Source organism: Dermacentor albipictus, chromosome 3, assembly GCF_038994185.2.
Source record: "Dermacentor albipictus isolate Rhodes 1998 colony chromosome 3, USDA_Dalb.pri_finalv2, whole genome shotgun sequence".
In the NCBI taxonomy this organism is placed as follows: domain Eukaryota; kingdom Metazoa; phylum Arthropoda; class Arachnida; order Ixodida; family Ixodidae; genus Dermacentor; species Dermacentor albipictus.
Genome location: NC_091823.1, coordinates 66,925,079 through 66,941,079, shown reverse-complemented (window position 1 = coordinate 66,941,079; position 16,001 = coordinate 66,925,079). Strand labels below are relative to the sequence as shown.

The 16,001-nt window shown below is 45.8% G+C and overlaps 1 protein-coding gene across 9 annotated transcripts in view; it reads right to left on the bottom strand.

The window, feature by feature from the left end:
* LOC135905513 (cell adhesion molecule Dscam1-like) overlaps positions 1-16,001 on the bottom strand; it is a 910,071-nt gene that overhangs the window by 729,810 nt on the left and 164,260 nt on the right. Inside the window, exon 1 of one of the 9 annotated variants that reach the window (XM_070535546.1) lies at positions 205-221. The exons of the other annotated variants lie outside the window; for them this stretch is intronic. The gene's annotated coding sequence lies outside the window, so the exon portion shown is untranslated. Of the gene's footprint in view, positions 1-204; positions 222-16,001 lie in introns of those variants that run through there. 9 annotated transcript variants of the gene reach the window in all.

The following is a 16,001-nucleotide window of genomic DNA, read 5'->3' as shown; positions in this document are numbered from 1 at the left end:
GGCGCTTTTGAATATACATGAGTGAATGTTATTCTGCGGGTGTGCGCACGCTGACCCTATTCTTTGCTTCCGTATCCTTCTTCCCCCTTCGGTACGTGTAGGGTACCCCAATAGGCACGACCGTGCATTTCTTGCAATGAGCTCCCTGCATGACCTTTCTTATTTCTGCCATTCTCGCGTAAGTTGGGCTTTACTAATACGTACATGACTATAGAGAACTTGTTTCGCGGCGTGCTAAATGGCTCGAAGCGACGCGCGCAATCACCTGGAAAGAAAAATAAGTTTCCTTCAATTAAGGGATACAGTGAATTGTTAGAAATATTACACGAACACAATATTTACATTACGTGCGCCTAAATGAGGAAGCTGTGCCGCCAGCAGTATAGGGCTCAGTGTAATATAAACGGCACAGTTAAAGTCAATGTGGTTCAGTATTTGTTAAGTCGATGCAATGCATCCGAAAAATGCACGAGCCGCAGGAAAACTAAACGTTCAGGATTAGAGATGACAGGAACAGCTTCATTCGGGTGCAATGTGCTGCACGCTTATAGGCTTTGGCGCTTCGTATTTTTTGAGCGGCAACATGCACGCACCGAATTATTACCCGATAGACCGATTGTGCCTTTCAGGCAGAACGCCGAGTCTTCCAGCTCTACTTATTTTGTGGATTTTTTAGACTTTGCCAGTGAACTGCTATTTCCTCCTTACCTGCGATGGAGATGGAGTCTCACGCGCGTCCGCCGGAGTCGGCAGTGCCCACGGCGGCTGCCTCCAGGAAGCGCAACGGCACCGAGAGCGACACTGACAGCGACGACACCATGCAGTACTATGTCAGCGGTGAAGATTCTAGTGACGAAGCCTTCGAGCTGGTGCGGAGCCGTAAAGCAAAACGAAGGTTTCTCAGCGCATCCTCGAATTCGAGTGAGTCCACCGTGAGATCTTCGCGGAATACCGAGGAGCTCACCATCCTGTTCACGCCAGTTCTCGCTACAGACAACCTGAGACGCCTCAACAGGCAAGCCGTGTCTTCACATCTAGAGGCACTGGTTCCGAATGAAATCAAAGACATCAGAGTGAATACCCGTAAGAACGTCCTAGCGATTGACGTAGAACACGCGGCTGGGTTGGATTCCTTGCGCAATGTCACGGAACTTGACGGGATGAAAGTCCGCCCTCATATTCCGCTGGGCAAACAAATCAGTAGGGGCGTAATTTACGATGTTGATGAGACCATCGTCGACTCCGATCTGTCAATCTTAATCAAGCCGGCTACGGAAAACACCATCATCACAAACGCGTTTCGTCTCGGCACGTCGCGGTGTGTCAAAATCATATTTAAAGGCGATTCCCTACCTTCGCATGTAAAAGTGGGTCATTTCCGACACGCAGTTCGCCCCTTCATACCAAAACCACTGCAGTGCTGGAAGTGCATGAAGTTTGGGCATGTCAGTAGTGTGTGCAAGAACACTACCGTCTGTTCTCGCTGCACTGGGCCCCACACCACCAACACGTGCGAAGCCAGTGTGCTGAAGTGCACAAACTGCAGCGGCCCTCACGATGCCTCCTCGAAAGAATGCCCTTTTATTCGCAAGGAAATGGCAATATTGAAGAAAATGGTTACAGAACACTCGTCTCACCGAGAAGCAGCTATATCTATTAGGCGGCGACGATCGCGTCGCCGACGTCGATCACGAACCTCCAAAGCCTCTGCAGAGCGCCAGCCACGTGCACTGCCACCCACTCTTCCGCCCAGGCCCAACGCAGTCGGATCAAAGGACAAAGATGCAACCACCAGCCCTGCTGCTGACGCGTGGCCTGCACTCCCGAGGCTACATGCTGCTACTGAGCGAAATCAAACTTCTACGGCAAGGGACACTTCGACTGTTCCTGATAAACTGACGGACCAAGATCAACAAATTGTTGTCATGATCAGCTCTCTGGTGAGTGCTATTCGTGTTCTTCTGGACAAGATACAGACACCAACAGCTCGAAGTGCGTTGCAAGTGCTGGATGCCATCAATCCGGTGCTAGCGAGCCTTCAGAAGTCCAGTGCTTGAGAACTTCTACAGCAGAACCATGGCTCATTGACAGCAACAGCGATCGTTCCGGGATGATGTCAAAAGTGCCTCCATATTCCAATGGAATGCGAGAGGCCTAAGGTCACGTATTTCGGATTTTCGACAGTTCGTGTTTGACTACCACTTTCCTATACTGGTGATCTGTGAACCGAACTTATCAGCTTCCATAAGACTATCAGGATATGAACCTTTTGTTTCAACAACGTGTGTCCGTAGTAGTAAGGTTCTGGTTTACATACGCAAGGACCTAACGTATTTTTCGCAACCCGTAGCGCCACACGACGGCAACCAATACGTCTGTGTTAGTGTGAAAAAGAAGAAACTGTCTTTTACTATTATTGGCGTCTACCTATCCCCAACAAGTCAGTTTGACAGCAAAAGACTAGAAGATATTATGGCTACTACTCCCGGTCCTTGGATAATAACTGAGGACTTCAACGCTCACCACCATATATGGGGAAGCTCCAGGATCAATTCGAGGGGCAGGTCACTAATATCCTTTGCATCAGGCCACAACCTGTGTTTGATTGTGTTGTTCATATAGGAGGTTGTGGCCAAGTACTGCACCAGGGTGGCCAATCCTGCTCTGGTGAGGGAGTGCGTTACCGGTTCTGGTCACCGGGATTCTGTCAAGCAAAGGACCAGGCAGGATTCCGTAAAGGCTACTCAACAATAGATCATATTCACACTATCAATCAGGTGATAGAGAAATGTGCGGAATACAACCAACCCTTATATATAGCTTTCATTGATTACGAGAAAGCGTTTGATTCTGTCGAAACCTCAGCAGTCATGGAGGCATTACGGAATCAGCGTGTAGACGAGCCATATGTAAAAATACTGAAAAATATCTATAGCGGCTCCACAGCCACCATAGTCCTCCATAAAGAAAGCAACAAAATCCCAATAAAGAAAGGCGTCAGGCAGGGAGATACGATCTCTCCAATGCTATTCACAGCGTGTTTACAGGAGATATTCAGAGACCTGGATTGGGAAGAAATGGGGATAAAAGTTAATGGAGAATACCTTAGTAACTTGCGATTCGCTGATGATATTGCCTTGCTTAGTAACTCAGGGGACCAACTGCAATGCATGCTCACTGACCTGGAGAGGCAAAGCAGAAGAGTGGGTCTAAAAATTAATCTGCAGAAAACTAAAGTAATGTTTAACAGTCTCGGAAGAGAACAGCAGTTTACAATAGGCAGCGAGGCACTGGAAGTCGTAAGGGAATACATCTACTTAGGGCAGGTAGTGACTGCGGATCCGGATCATGAGACAGAAATAATCAGAAGAATAAGAATGGGCTGGGGTGCGTTTGGCAGGCATTCTCAGATCATGAACAGCAGGTTGCCATTATCCCTCAAGAGAAAAGTGTATAATAGCTGTCTTACCAGTACTCACATATGGGGCAGAAACCTGGAGGCTTACGAAAAGGGTTCTACTCAAATTGAGGACGACGCAACGAGCTATGGAAAGAAGAATCATAGGTGTAACGTTAAGGGATAAGAAAAGAGCAGATTGGGTGAGGGAACAAACGCGAGTTAATGACATCTTAGTTGAAATCAAGAAAAAGAAATGGGCATGGGCAGGACATGTAATGAGGAGGGAAGATAACCGATGGTCATTAAGGGTTACGGACTGGATTCCAAGGGAAGGGAAGCGTAGCAGGGGACGGCAGAAAGTTAGGTGGGCGGATGAGATTAAGAAGTTTGCAGGGACGGCATGGCCACAATTAGTACATGACCGGGGTTGTAGGAGAAATATGGGAGAGGCCTTTGCCCTGCAGTGGGCGTATCCAGGCTGATGATGATGATGACAACCTGTGTCTTCTAAATGACGGAAGTCCGACATTTCTGCGAGGAACAACGTACAGTAGCTGGCTTGACTTGACTTTGGTGTCACGTTGCCTGACTTCGAGCGTGCAGTGGTTCACTGATATTGAAACCCATGGAAGTGACCACATTCCGACATATGTGAGAATCAATGGTCTAGACGCCGCATTACCGGATGTATCTCGCCAAATCGATTGGTCAATCTTTCAAGATCGAGTAGAAGACATCTGCAAGAAACATATCGCATGCAGATTAGAAGATATAATTGCAGACGCAATGCAAGATTGCATACGTTGCTTCACACATTCGAAAAAGCGTTCAGAGAATGACATTGAATTGGAAAGGCTTCGTACAATACGTCGCCGTGCTGAAAGGAGGTACAGGCGCACAAAGTCAATTCTTGACCTCAGAGAAGCTCGGCAAATGCAAAAAAAGATAAGACGCCGAATGGATACGCTAGCGGATCAAAGATGGAAATGCTTTTGCGAGTCACTAGACCCCCGCAAGCCATTGTCCCGTGTGTGGCGTACCTTACGGGGTCTTTGCTCAAGACCCCAGAAACGACACCCTTTTAACGCCCTTGCTCTCTATCAAAACCGCCGTGAGATAGACGTTGCAGAGGAATTTTGCGCGCAAATCACCGGCGGCACAGTTTTAGTCCCTGCGATGGCTTTAAGCGACACCCCCGGTCCACGAGATACCAGTATGGAGGCTCCCTTCTCTATGGAAGAGTTAGAAGCTGCACTGGCGCTCTGTAGGTCTTCGTCTTCACCAGGGCCCGATGGCATAACATATACTGCTTTGCGCCACCTAGGCCGAGAAGCACGAAGAGAACTCCTCAGCATTTTTAATAGTTCATGGCAAGATGGTGTCGTCCCACAGGAGTGGAAACGCAGCCGCCTGGTACCGCTACTGAAAGCAGGAAAGTCGCCGCTCGAACTGGCATCGTATTGGCCTATAGCACTTGCTAGCTGCGTCGGGAAACTCATGGAACGCATGATCCTCATGCGTCTCGAATGGTACCTAGAACACCACAAGATTTACCCTGATTCTATGGCGGGATTTCGACGAGGCCGTTCATCGATTGACAGTGTCATCGATTTAGTGTCCTCTGTAGAACAGCAAAAATCATGGAAACGATTATCAGTAGCGCTCTTTCTGGACGTGAAAGGCGCTTACGACAACGTTTCCCATCAACCCATTCTAGACGCACTTTTGACAATTGAACTAGGAGGGCGAGTATATCGATGGATCAGAAACTACTTGACACAAAGGTCCTTGTTCGTACGTACGGAAGATGGTCCAACTACCGACCACTACATATGCCGAGGAGTTCCCCAACGTGGGGTTCTAAGCCCTATTCTTTTCAACCTCGCGCTTCTTGGGCTGGCCGAATCCCTACCGGAAACAGTGAGTGTCTCCATCTACGCCGACGACATCTGCATCTGGTCATCAGCGGTCACTCGTCTGCAGGTTCGCGCAAGGCTGCAGAAAGCAGCAACGCAGGCATCTCACTATCTTCACACACAAGGCCTTACCATCTCAACAGAAAAATGTGCGTTAGTCGCTTTTACACGAAAACCAATGTCTCGTTATCCAGTATGCATTAATGGCCAGCCTATCTCCTACAAGAGAAATCATCGGTTTTTGGGTGTCATTGTGGACCGGGACCTCTCTTGGAGCCCTCACGTTGCCCATTTGAAGAAGAAGCTCACATCCATTGTTCATGTCTTCAAGTTTATCGCCGGGAAAACATGGGGATCGTCAGTGGGCTCCATGCTACAGTTATATCGAGCACTTTTTATCGGATTGCTACGTTACAGTTCTCCCGTGCTTGCTAAAACATGCAAGTCAAATCTTCGAGAACTACAGAGCGTGCAAGCACAGGCACTACGTGTTTGCCTAGGACTTCCGCGGAGCGCCTCAACAGCAGGAACCATTATAATGGCTCGAGACCATCCGATCACGACTTACATTAGCATCGACACGCTTAGGGCCCACGTCCGTCATGTTTCACGCATACAATCTGGCTCTCTTGCCTGCCTGCCAGAACGACGACCGCAGGCGTCCTTCTCCAACGAGGTCAGCATCCATCGTGCCTGTCTACCATCGGGCTTCACACCCCCAGCACGTTCAACCTCAGCTTTGTGGTGTTTAGAACAACCTCAAGTGCGTCTCACGGTACCAGGAATAAGAAAGAAGACCGACCTGCCTACCTTGGCCCTGAAGCAAGCAGCTCTGGATTGTTTGAACACTTTCTACTTTGACCGAGTCCACATATATACGGATGGCTCTTCCACTCAGACCAGCTCCACCGGCGCAGTGGTTATACCATCACGATCAATTAGCATCCAATACAAGATTTCTCACATGACAACATCGACCGGATCGGAGCTTGTTGCCCTCCGAGGTGCCGTTGATTACATTAACAACCAACCCGCTAATCGGTGGGCAATATTCTGCGATTCGAAGGCGGCCTTACAATGTCTTCTGTCATCTCTTCGTCGCGGGTCGTGTGAACAACTAGTGTCGGAGATACGAGAAATGCACCATTGTATGATAGCTAAAGGACACGACGTCGTGTTTCAGTGGCTGCCCGGCCATTGCGGTATCTCCGGCAACGACCTCGCTGACGAAGCTGCTAGGAAAGCCCACGAAGGAGCAACCCTTGTTTCTGTACCTTTATCGCGGACCGACGCAGCCCAACACCTAAGCAAGGTAGCACACCGTATGACATTAGAGAAGTGGCACACACCTGAATTCACACAAAGAACGTTTGCATTCCCTCGACCCCTCTATGCAACTGCGGCTGTTACCAGGACTTCAGCGAAATGAGGCAACAATGCTGTGCCGCTTACGCTTGGGCGTCGCATTCACCAATGCGTATACGTTTTTGATTGGAATGACTGAATGCGCCGACTGTAATGCCTGCGGTGCCGAGGAAACTATAGAACATCTACTGTGCTACTGCCCATCTTTTCAAAACGAAAGACATGACCTCTGCACAGCTCTCAATCAGTTAGACAGAACACCGTTCACCTTGAAGAAGATCTTGGGACCATGGCCTCGCATATCGCAGCTACAAAAGGCCACAAAAGCTCTGCTGCGATATTTGAAGGCTACTGGACTGAGTCAGCGTCTGTGACCCGGACTGAGTGACCGAACGATATCCCCAGTGGACTTTCTCTTCTTTTAATCTTTCGGTCCCCTTTTCCCTTTCCCCAGTGTAGGGTAGCCAACCGGGCTCAGTCCTGGTTAACCTCCCTACCTTTCCTTTATCACCTGCTCTCTCTATTCTTGTTTTTGTGTTGAATTACATGGTATCTCACGTGCGTAGTTTTACTTGTTGTTCTTTTATGTATGCTACCGTACGTCTGTAAGGCCACTTGGTGTTAGAGCAAGTCATCGTTGCAAACGCTGAAATGCTCGCGTATCCCCGAATTTCCAATTTTTTTAGAAGCATGGAGGCTGACAGCCGCCTGTTAGCACTGAAAAACAAAAAGAATCTATGCTCAAGAAGGCGGCACTACGTTTCTGTCAAGACCGAAAAAACAACACGATCAAATAAGTGAGCCACTCTCCAAAAGAAACCACGGATACTCAGGGACCACAGGGCATCAGCAGCAAGAGCACGCTGAAGAAGCGGAATTGAGGTTCGCCGTCGACGAAAGCCGGATATGTTTCTAGCCTGATGGAAATAGACATGTGCGCTTGTCTTTGCAGGCATGTGTCCTTATTTTCTCATCGTCTTGATTTATGTGCTCGCGTCAAAGAAAACTCCTTCATTTTAGCTTGTTTGCGTGCAATCTCTGTAAGCATAGAAAACAAGCTTACATGACGGTTCCCAAACTACACCCTGCTTAAAAAAAAAGAGATAAACCATTGATCACTTGGAACAATATCGGCCTCCTAGGCATCTCACTCCGCATTGAAAGAGCAATGCGAGACAGTAGCTCCTACGTTGAGCTAGAAATTCTGAGAGGACCAGCGTGTGAGGTATTCAGATTTAGTGACAGAAAGCGGGAGAGAAACGAGCAAAACGAGCAAGTACAGATGGGAAGACAGAAGGTCACAGAAAGCGAAAACACAGAGCGGAAGGATAAACAAACGAGGTGATAACGATGCTCGCGCGCGGTTGCATTTGGCACACTTGACTGAGCGGAAGAGGTGGCAGAAGCCTAAAGCGATGAAAACACAGAGAGAAAATGCCCTCAGAGAAGTTCGCTAATTGAAGGTCAAAGATGAATTAAATCAGCCTCATGCGGGAACAATGGACGCGTTTCAAGGCGTACATCTTTATTGTCAACAAGGGCTCTCGCTTTCGTCGTCTGTTACGTTCCTTACGGAGCTCTGGCATTTCTTTCTCGTAAGCCCCTGCGATCAGTATGTGCAGCTAGAGCATTATTTTATTGACACAAATAAATCTGGAAATGCTGACACTAGGATATGGCGCCGGCGGCTTTTTTCATTTGCGATACGTGGAAATATAGCACAAAGCGTGCTACCATTCCCTGGTGCTCTCCAATGACAGGCTACCGTAGTTTTTTTGTTTGTTAGCTTTATGAAAACAAGGATGATCCCGCAGATAAACGTCATAGTTTTACAGCGATGCCTGTTCAGGGAACTTTCAAAACAATTTTCATGCGGTGATGGCGGGTGCTGGCTGCTTTGCATCAAATTTTAAAGATCAGTAAGCAATGCGATGCGGTATATAGCAGTCCCAAGTTTTTACTTTGAAACATAATTATTAATGCTTATAGGATAACATTTATTCTGCCTATACCTCACTCGAATGCACAACTTATTTAGGCGTTTTCATGTTAGTTTTATTGCGATAGCAATTATATGGACACTCCAGGCGCATTCCTGCTGTCACCGTCTGCGTTGGCGTGATGCTCCGTATAAAGTCCGAGGTTGGTAAAATTGTCGCGGCGCGGCGTATGCTGTATGTGCGAGGAAAGCTTGCGACCTTGGCGCGACAATGGCGGCCCAATATGGCGCGCGCGCTAGGCAGGAATTCGGCGAGGAAGCACGCCGTCTTCCGTCGCGTGCAAGGCAGCGGGTGGAGGGAAGGGAGGGGGGGGGGGGGTTTACTCTGACACCGGCTGCTTATGGCACAGCCGCGTAGGCCCTATCTAAAAAGCGATCTGCGATGTGGAAAGTGCGCCGAGTTCTGATAGCTTCGTGTGCGCTGTGTTTTCGCCACCTAAGTTTGCGTTGAAGCAAGAGCAACACGAAGATTGACTCGCATGCGGCTGCTTCCGCACTTACTTACTACAGCACTTTGACATGGAGTTTCAGCGGTCATCCAGTGAGATGTATTCATTTGCTTGTGCGCAGGTGACACCATGCTTGTTAATTCAGTCAGTAAACGAATGTTTACAAGTCTATAGAGCCGATAAATCTACTCTCCATGCTTCGTATAGCTGTCTGATACTTTGCTATCTCAATGGACACTTCACCTTTCGGGTGAAGCTGCGACTTTCCTTTTTTTTAAAGTAATTCCCAATGTTTGCTTCTCATATAACTTTTTACCGGCTCATACTGCATTTCGATGGGGCGAAGTGCAAAAATGCCCGTGTCTGGTGCATTAGGGCTACGTTAAAGATCCCCTGGTAGTCAAAATTATTCCGGAGTCCCCCACTACGCTGTGCCTCATAATCAAATCGTTGTTTTGGCGCGTGAATTCAGTCTGCTGTTTTCCATGCCAGAAGCATGATTTGACATGTAGCAATTATTTGTCAGCCATAAAAATTGCATAGCTTTAAAGTCAAGGCCAGTTAGAAGTAACGGAATTACCGTTAACGTGACATCCTTATATCCCTTCATATGTAGCAATGGAGAACTGTACATTCACGTTTGTTGATGTTCAAGAGACAAAGAATTGTGGAATGCGTAAACGAAGGCGTACGAGATTTCTATAACATGCATACAACACCATATATAACATGTAGCAAAGAATAACATGAACAATTCCAGAAAGAAAGGGCGTTGCGGCCCGTGTATTATAGTGTCAGCGCTTTTTCTCGCATGTGGAAAGACGCAAAATACAGCAGTAAGATATTTTCGATATTTACTTAGGAAACTGCCCTTGCTATAGTACTTGCGTACGTCCCTTACAAGGGTTACATGGAGAGCTACAAACCAAATAGGGGCGGGAAGCTTGTATTATGGCCAAAACAACTACCTTTTTTTTCTAAAGGTGATAAACAAAATTACGGCAAAGATGTCTAGTTGTGATTTGAAAAGCATCACGCTCGGTCGTCTCATGCCAGTAGCACGTCAGGAAGTGAAAGCGGTATTAATCCCACCGCCGTCAGCATGCTATCCCGTGCAGCTTTACTATGACATATACCGGCTGCTGTCCATGCTAAAACATGGCAAGATTTTGTAAGTTTGCCACTTTAGAGCATCCAAGAAGCTAATGAGAAGCACTCCATGAGGCGCGTTGATTCTGTGAAGTATTTCATCCACTCCAGACTACGTGAGCAGTCCGATTTTACGTTTGTATAGCGTCAACGGAAAGCATCAACAAGAGATGTCAATGACAGGCTGTATGGTGTCAACTCACGGCGAGACGGGAACGTCACGCCCATTTGCTTCTATTGAAGCAGTTGAAACGTCTACGAATTGGCTATCTGCATTGGGGCCTATTTTTCATTATTACCTCTCGCTGCAGCTGAGCTGTTGATTATTTAAACGCCTGGGCATTATGGTGATGACGGCATTCTGCTATATGCGACGGCGTGCCGGTTAGGTGCCTATGCGGTCCAAGGTGCCACAGCTTCTAGCCGTATTTCCGAGTGAGGAGGGATGGCAGAACTTCTCGTATGTATGCTAATGCCTCCACCTGATGTGGTTCCAAAACTCAGTGTGCCATGTGGCGGCAATGATCGATGGGGGAGCCTTTCATGATAGAAAAACCAGGCAGCCCCTGTCAAATTAGGTACATCATAGAGTGCATACTGAACGCAATATATGTGGCACTCACGGCTCCCATCAACGAATGACCGAGAATCAGCCTAGTCGTATCTGGTTTCATAAGCTTTGCTCACTTGCACGTCGTATATAAAGGATTAGGTGCACCCTCATTGCTTCACTTTGATAGAGTAGCAGCTGATGAAATATGATAACGGTAGTCGATATGCAGAGTTGGTCCGCGTGACTTTTGACGTACGTACGTAAGGCATAGTAGCCGTCATGCAGTTAGTTTATAGCAGCATCTTTCTTCGATTAAAGTGCAGCCTAATAAAAAATTGACTACGGCACTTTACGAAAAAGATGGAAAGAGTTCAAGTTTAACAGTTCAGCTGAAATGACAGCTCCTCGGCTGACGTGTTCAAGACACGAAGGAATGCTAGGTCTTTGTGCGAGGACCGTTGGCGATAAAAGCTAAACACAAAGAGAGGAATGGAAAGGAAAACGCATATCACGCGAACTTCAAAATCAATGCGCGATCACAGGCAACCCCCTCGTGAAGGTCCGGAAGGCATGAATCACTGGCGCCACTGGCGCGGTTTTAAGTCCGAAAGTCACCACGAGGCTGTGAGAGACTGTGGTGCGGTTGTTTAACGTGCGCTCTTCCTAGGCAAACAAGTTCAGTCACCCTCCGCCGCCTATGAGATGCAGTCGCTGAGTACTGTAATAGAAGGAAAGGCCTCTGCAGAGTGGGAGAGCATCAGAGCCACAGAGCCACAGCATCCGATAGCAAAAAACTCAAGGGAGCGTGAGCGAGAAACCGTACATCTCTCAATTTATTGGTGATGTAGAGTGAGAGGGAAATGTAATACCGATTTCGCCTAAAATATAATTTATCTGTGTTACAGCTCCAGTGATAAGGCGTGAAACAAACAAAAAAATCTGTTTAAGCGTCACAATTATGAGAGTATTATGCGACTGACCCTTGCTCTAGTTACCAATTATTAAAAATAATTTAACAAAGAGTGATTATGACATCATAAAAAGAGAGCCACAAATAAATATTGCAGAAAAACAAAGGTACCGTTTGCCATAGGAAAAGCTCGGTTCTTTTTTTATGTTGTTCGGATTTCCTGTTTTCTTTTTTCTAATGATTCTAGTTGCCTATAATAATTTTCAGCATTTTCGGGTAAAAATACAAAAGCGAAAACGAATAAAAATGCTCAGTAAATATATTTTCAAAATTCTTCCAGTTTTCTTTAACTGGATAACAGTCAGCGCTAAAATAAAAGTCGACAGAACAAATGAAGAAAAGACAGAATGTTATTCAGCAGTCTTTTGTAATTTTTACAGAATAAATGCAGACGCAAGTATATTTTAGTCACTTTATGTAACCTCAGGTGGTCAAAGTGACTCGGGAGCTGTCCAATATATTGTCTCTCAAAGACTTACATTCGCTTGAGGAAGGTTATTCACACGAATGAATAAATTATCAATCAACCTCAAGAATATTGACTGAATTGGTGACCGGTAGGTTCGAAGGCTGAACGTGCCTTTGATGGTGGCGTTGCCGGTGTCTTATTTAACACCGATAACAACGATGAAAGATCACCATGGCATATCGCCCTGACGGAAAATGCACCTAAAATTTGCACAAATAAGAAAATTGCGTGCAAGTTAACATATAATGAACGTTTACGACCCTATGACAAAGTGGTTATCAATAAACAAGAGCAAACTTGAAATCGTGAACGTTTTGGTCGGAACGAAAATGAGGGTGGTTTATCTCAATAAACTTCGCCATACTAAGCAAACCTTATATCGAAATGAAAGACCACGAAAGCTGAGCGTTATTTGTAGCATGTTTCCGTCGAGGTCCCATTTAATAATTTTATGTATCGTGCAGATTATGAAACTTCGGTTAAAAAAACTTAAGATGGTCTGGTCTGTAAAGTTAAGCCTTTTCGAATGCGGCAACTAGGTCTTGCTTTATGTTTCATATGGATCGTTATTTGGTCAGGCTAATACCACAAAAAAGAGGAAATATAATTGCACACAAATTTATGACACTATTCGGAAGATTCCTGTACAAATGAAACTACAGGAAACAATATAACAACAGGTGACGGAAATATTGGTAGAAGCTATTGAGGAGAGTCCATAGTGCATTCCTGTAGTCATTAGTGGCTTTAATGCGAAAGTGGGGAAAAGGCAGGTTTGGGAGCAGGCAACTAGCAACTACGGCGTCGATTCTAGGAACACTAGAGGCGAGATGTTAGAATGCGCCCGTCCTGTCCCATGCTGCCTCTGTGGTCCGTTTGTTCGCGCAGTTAAACAATTTTTGCTGAGGTTAGAATCCGCGGGAAGCAATACACACAGATTAATAAACGCCTTCATCCGAAACGATGGATATCTGCGTAAAAGTCCATATAAAGAAACAGGAAATGAAATATATTTCGCAATCTATGCACTACGCTGATCCTAACATAGTGCAGGATGTAAAAGTGTCAGGTAGGTTAAAGGACAGCAATGATATGTTAGTGAGGTCTAGGATAGCTCTTAATTCGAAGAGAGAAATAACATTATTAATCAAGAAAGAACAGTTCAACTTAGGCGGAGTAAGAGTAAAAGCAGACAAATTCACGCTGGTACTTGCAAGCAAATATGCACATTTAGAACAGGAAGATAAAGGTAAGGGTAAATGCTGAAACGATATCTAGGCTGATTTTAGAAGCAGCAATTGAAGTCGGAGGTATGACCCCAAGGCAACTAGTAGGCACGTTTTCTCAAATAACGAAGGGCCTCACGAAGGAACGACAAAGCATGAACGTGTCTAACTCAAGAGGTCAGATAGAATTTGCTCAACTGCAAGAACTGATAAGCAAGAAGAAAAATTATCCATAAAGATTGCGGATGCAGCAAGAGATGGCCGTGGTATGAAATCAGTGAGAAGAAAACATGGCGTAGGACAAGAGAATATGTATGCAGTGAACGATAAGCAGAGTAACGTCCGCATTGACTTGTATATTATACTAAAAGCAACAGAACAATTCTATACTGATCTGTAAAGTACCCAGAGCAGCCACACTATCTTCATACGCAGTAGTAATGAATATGATACAGAGGCTCCTTGAATACCAAGCGATGAAGTTATAATGGCCTTGCAAGACGTGTCCCGGTGAAAAGTGGCAGCAGAAGATGGAATAACAGTGAAAAATTATAAATTATGGAGGAGATATCAAGCTTTAAAAACTTGCCGCCCTTTATACGAAATGTCTCACGACTGTAAGTGTGCCATGGAGCTGGAAGACTGCAAGCATAATACATACCCATAAGAAGGGAGACGTTAAAGAATTAGAGCATTATAGGCTAATTAGCTTGCTTTCAGTATTTTATTAAATATTCACCAAGATAATGCCCAACAGAATTAGGGCAACACTTAACTTCAATCAACCAACAGAACAGGCGGGCTTCAGGAAGCGATATTCTACAGTTGGTAACATTCATGTCATCAGTCAGGTAAATGATCAACATGGGGGGTACGATCAACCTCTGTAATGGATTTCATATATTCTAAAAATGCATTTCATTCAGTGGATATACTGCCACTCATGGAGGCATTGCGTAACCAATGAGTACAGGATGCTTGCCTGAATATCTTGTCAAATATCTACAAAGATTACCCAACTACCTTGTTTCTCCTACAAAGAGAAGCAGAAAATTTGCTATCGGAAAAGGGGCACGTAAGGAAAAACAATCTCCCCAATGTTAGTCATTGCATGGTTTGACGGAGTACTCACGCAGTTAGACTTGGAAAGCCTAGGATTGAGAATAACCGCAAATATCTTAGCAACCTTCGCTTTGCAAATGACACTGTTCTGTTCAGCAATAATGGGGATGAATTGCAACAACAAATATTTGAGGACCTTATCCGAGAACGTGTAAGAGTAGGGTTGAAGATTGTTATGGAGAAAGCACAGGTGGTGTTAAAAAGCCTGCTAAGAGAATAAGAATTTATGATCTTGAGTCAGACTTTAGAGTGGGCACGATTGCGTTTATCTAGGTCAGTGACCCTCAAGGGTTCATGATCATGAGATGAAAATTTACAGAATAAGAATGGGTTGGAGTGCATACAGCATACATTACCAAATCCGGACTCGGAGCTTGCCCTTGTTGAAAAGAAAGCTGTACAACCATTGCATTCTACCGGTGCGAACATATGGGGCGGAACCTCGAAGGTTACGGAAGAAGCTAGAAAAAAAGTTAAGAACCGCGAAAAGAGCGATGAAGCGAAATAGGTTACGCCTAACGTTAGCAAACAGGAAGATAGCGGTGTGGATCGGAGAGTAAATGGGGATTATCGATATTCGAGTTGGCATTAAGAGAAAGAAATTGAGCTGGGCAGGCCATGTAATGCGTACGCCACGGAACCAGTAGGCGATTGCAGTTTAGGAAATTGAAGGGGTATTTTGATGTCGCTGGAAGAGGCCTTCGTCCTGCCGCCGCCGCCACCGGTGATGATTGGTGATAATAATGACGTACGATAGTGCAACCAGTCATTCTGGCGGTATAGTTGCAGCAAAAAAACAAATGCATTGTAATGCACTATCGCAGTGATGGGCAGTGAGCAACGTCTTCGTATCGCTCTATCCAAACATTGCTGGAAACTTGGTGCCCAAGTACCACTAGAAGGTGAACTTTTGTGCAAGAGGGAGAGAGGAAGGTACGTTGAAAATTATTCGCGCAGCTACCCTAAGAGCAGTAAACAGTAGTCTCCAAGTTGAGGTTGAGATCAACGAAGGCGACGACAGAACTGCAAAGTTCCGATCCCTGCAACGGACAACGCTTATGTTCACTGCAGAATCCCATTGCAGAAGCCCCAACTGCTTTTTCGACCCCGACACTGGGCCATGATTAGTGTGCTGTGATCAGTGAACTTCGTATGAGGTATTTATTGCGCCTCTTTTCATCTATCTTCTCTTTCTCTCGTACTGGGTAAGTGGGTTGTCATCAAATGTCGCTGACTTTACTACTTCAAAAACATGAAAAATAACATAGTAGCAATCAGGTAGCGCGGTCGGTTGGGTACCATAAGGATGGCAGTCTCGCTCTGCGTACTAAGGCCATTTTGAAGGATGACTTTGTAGAGGCCAGAAGAAGGGTAACGGTGAGC